The sequence below is a fragment of the Rhinolophus sinicus genome, chromosome 16, assembly GCF_057876585.1.
Source record: "Rhinolophus sinicus isolate RSI-liver-muscle chromosome 16, RSI-T2T, whole genome shotgun sequence".
Taxonomy (NCBI): Eukaryota; Metazoa; Chordata; class Mammalia; order Chiroptera; family Rhinolophidae; genus Rhinolophus; species Rhinolophus sinicus.
The window spans coordinates 192,323,813-192,327,604 of record NC_142516.1 but is presented as its reverse complement, the minus strand read 5'-3'; positions in this window follow the sequence as shown (position 1 = coordinate 192,327,604).

Genomic DNA, 3,792 nt, shown 5'->3' with positions numbered 1-3,792 from the left:
TCCACAGAGTGTCAGCTCTTGTGTCTCGCTGCTGCTCATCCCAAGAGGTTCTCAGTCCCAGAGACACAGCCTGGATGGTCCTCAGGTCCTCTGGCCCAGTAAAGGTTGGCTTTGTATCCGACCTTCATGAGGACATCGCAGTCCCAGGGCGCCCCTCCCCATCTCAGGAGCAGCAGCTGGCCCACACCCACGCCCTCACCAGCCCCCTCTGCCGGACGTGCGGTGAGGACCACGAGCCCTCATGGCCAGCCCCCGTGCGTCTGCAGTGCTGGGGCTGCTAACGGCCCGGTGGCACCATGCTCTCCGGCTCCTCACGGGCCCAGGTCACCGCCCCAGCTGTGTGTGTGTGCACGCGTGAGGGCTGCAGAGGGCAGGAGACGTACCGGCACGTCCAAGTGGTGCCCCAGGGTGGTGGTCTGCACTCACCGGCCAGCTGACACGCGCTCTGTGTGACGCTGTCTGCAGCGACACCAGCCTGGGCGGGTTCACTAAGGTTTAGATGCTGCACCTCGGAAAATGGGAGACCTGGCACTACCAGCCTTGACTGTCCTCCTGATCACAGGTGTGCTTGTCCGGTCGGGGGCCTCAGCTTGACTTTGACCTGGAGGCCAATGTCACGGTAAAGAAATATTTCTCTACCCGTGTTTGTTTTTCAGAATGGTTAAACAGAATAGGCCAAGGATGGAGAGTGAGTGAAGGGAAGGGGGACAGAGTGAGTTTGCTTTGTGGAGGGAAGACTGTCCCTGCCCCCGCTCATCTGCGCCCCGCCCCACCTTCTCAGATCCTGCGAGCCCACCACAGAGACAAGGTGGCGGTGGCGGGGTCGCTTCCAGACTGCAGAGAAGCGAGTGTCGCTGTAAATCAGGGGTCCCGTCCTACCTTCAGTGGGTGGAAACGCCAGGCCTGCACAGCGCCGTGTGTGCCACCATGAAGCGGGCACGGTGCCCGTGGCCTTGCCGCCCAGTGGTGGGTGCCGCTGGGGCTGGGTGCTGCTGCAGGCAGCCTCAGGAACGGTTCTGCTCTTCATACGCATGGCTCTGAAGGCGCACTTCTGATCCGTTTGCAGTTTGCAACCGGAGGCTCCGAGGTTGTGACTGGCTGGTTGGTGACAGCTAAGTGGCCACGCATGCATGTGGGCTCCTTCCTCAGGTTCAGAGGTGAGGCTGGGGGAGCCCCAGGAGCATGGGCTCTGTCTGCCGCCTGCCGACCTGCTCAGGGTGAGTAGCTGCAGTGTGTCCACGGAGCAGGCTCGTCAGAGAGCAGGTGGCAGCCGTGGCAGGTCACGGCAGAGGTCCAATGCAAGTGATTACTGAGAAGAGGGCAGGTAGCGCCCCTTGCTCAAGGGCACCTCGCCAGGCCGCTGGCTACGGATGACATTCTGGGGGCAGAACTGGAGTCACTGGAAAGCAGCCTGGAAAGTGGTGCTTCTGGACACCCCGGGAGGCTGGGAGTGGCCGTCAGGGTCAGTGAGCCTCTTCTTGGCACCACAGGTGTCGGCGTCAGGTCTGTCAGATTATTTGGTGGAATGCTAACGTTTCCAGCAAGCATGTCCGAGTGTTTCACAAAGTGGAAAGCTTCCGTTACTGTGTGGACCTCACACAGGTGGGGGCCGATCGGGACCCGCCCCCCCACCTATGTGCAGCGGGGCTGTAACGTCAGCCCCTCGGACTTGGAGCTCACTCGGCGGCTGTGCCGGCCGTGCCCACTTGGGTCCCTTCCCCCCTCCTGTCACACGTGCTGCGGGTTCAGTGTGTAGCAGGGGCTTCGAGGGCACCAGCTAGAAGTGCTTCCAAATGACCCCACGCTGCTTCAGCAGCTCTTACAGAACGAGGGGTGCAGAAGTGGGGCCTTGGGGTTAGCGCTCAAGGTGTGAACTTGGGGTGACAGACGCAGACCGTAGCAGGATCCTTGCTGAGAGCAGACGGAACCTGAGCTCACGTGGGTGTGGAGGGGAAGAAGGGCCTGGTCAGGTATGGAGGGGGGTTCCGGCCAAGTGGCTTAGCAGGAATCTTGCTAAGATTGGACAACGGAAAGGCAGAGCTTGGAGCTGAGTCAGGGCCCAATTGGGAAGAGCGTTCAGAGCCGGCCAAAGTTAGGGCCAGGAGAGACTGTTGCCTCCTTTCTCTGCTCCAGCCCACTCTGTCACCAACACTTGCCCAGACTGTCCCTTCGTGACCGCAGGCTGGCTGTGTTCCCAGACTCCCACTCATGTTTCCGGCATCCAGAACTGGCTCCCACCGGCTCTGGATTTGGTCGCGGAAACCTGCTTCCTGCACAAGCAGTAGCTCCCTGTGAAAGACATCAGTTTTGTTAACTGACCTACTGGGTGTAATGCAGTCACTTAACGGTCATGACCCCACCCGCATTCCCCAGAACAAGCATCTACCAGTGTCTGTGGCCAGGACACAGGCATGCGTGAGGGAGGAGGGGTGAGGCTGCAGGTGGGCCACTGCCCCCTGCCCCCCCCCCCACCGCCCTAGGGCAGCTCTTCACACAAAGCCCAGTGAGCCGTGTGTGTCCGCCAGGCTGCAGGAACGCTGCCCCTCTGCTGCCTAGAGAGTCTGCGTCAGCCTGCAGGCTGGGCTGGCACGGGATGCCTCACGGCACGTCACCCCGCGGCCTGAGCTCTCCCACACCTTTCCCAGTGAGGGAGTTCCAGGGTACCTGGTGCTCAGACAGGACGGGTCTGCTGCTTCTCTCCCTGTAAGAACAGAAGTTTCTGCAGGAGGGGAGGGGGACCACTTTCCAATTCTCCCATTTGCTGAGGCAGTGCCCTGGACCAGCCCCTGGAGGGAACTGCGGGAGTTTGGGGGTGTCCTTATGCTGACTAACGCGCAGTGGGGTTCTCGACAATGAGCGGCATGACTAATGTCTTTACGTCATTTCCATTGGCCAGATTGTCACAATGTTAGGATTACCTCGTTTTCTCGGAGCTCAGAAAACAAATACCTGGGCATACATGTCTCCAAATTAAATTAGCTTTCTTTTCAACTTCTGTAAGGGGAGGGAAATCATGTCTCTCACAATAAAATCATCCCGTGGACATTTCACGTGGAAACACCACCAGGTTGGCATGTGGCACCGGTGGCAGGTGCCCCCGGCATGGACCTCCAGCTGCCCCATGGCTGTGCCACGGCGCCGTGGGCTTACGCCACGGTGCTCACATCCACCTGTGAGCTGGGGCTGACCTGATGATGCCGCCATTCTAGAAACTCCACAGCTTCCCCCTCAGCCACGCACAGACTGCGGTCATAACAGAAACAGTCTCGGTTGTCGTCGGTAAGGGACCTGTCGATGTCATAACGGACAAGTCCCCAGGTAGGTGTGACCTCAGGTGACACTCCCCAGCAGGGACCGAGCGCACCCCTGGGCCTCCCCCTGGGCACAGCTGGCGGTTAGGAGACGTGGTAACTAGTCCTGTCTCGGCCACAGACTAGTCGTTTCACTTCTGCGCAGTCACCTCCTCGCTCCAGGTTCTGCTGCAAAACGGGAGGCAGGGCTGCCCACTCAAGTCCCCTCGTGTCCGCCCGGTTGCGTGGGAACACTCACCAGGACGCACGCAGCAGTGGCAGCTGGAGTGCGGTGCCCGGGCGTCGGGCTCCGTGCTCCCTCAGGAAGTGCTGTATTCTGGAGGAAGGAGTGAGAACCAAATGGGAACTGTCCGTGTGTCGCCTCAGGACCGACTGGGGCGCCGAGGTCCCGCGCCAGGCGCGTCTTCCTCCACTGTCTCTAAGGGCGAAGCATCCGGCGCGCCCGTCACGGACTGCGATGTCCATGTCGCAGCAGATGAAG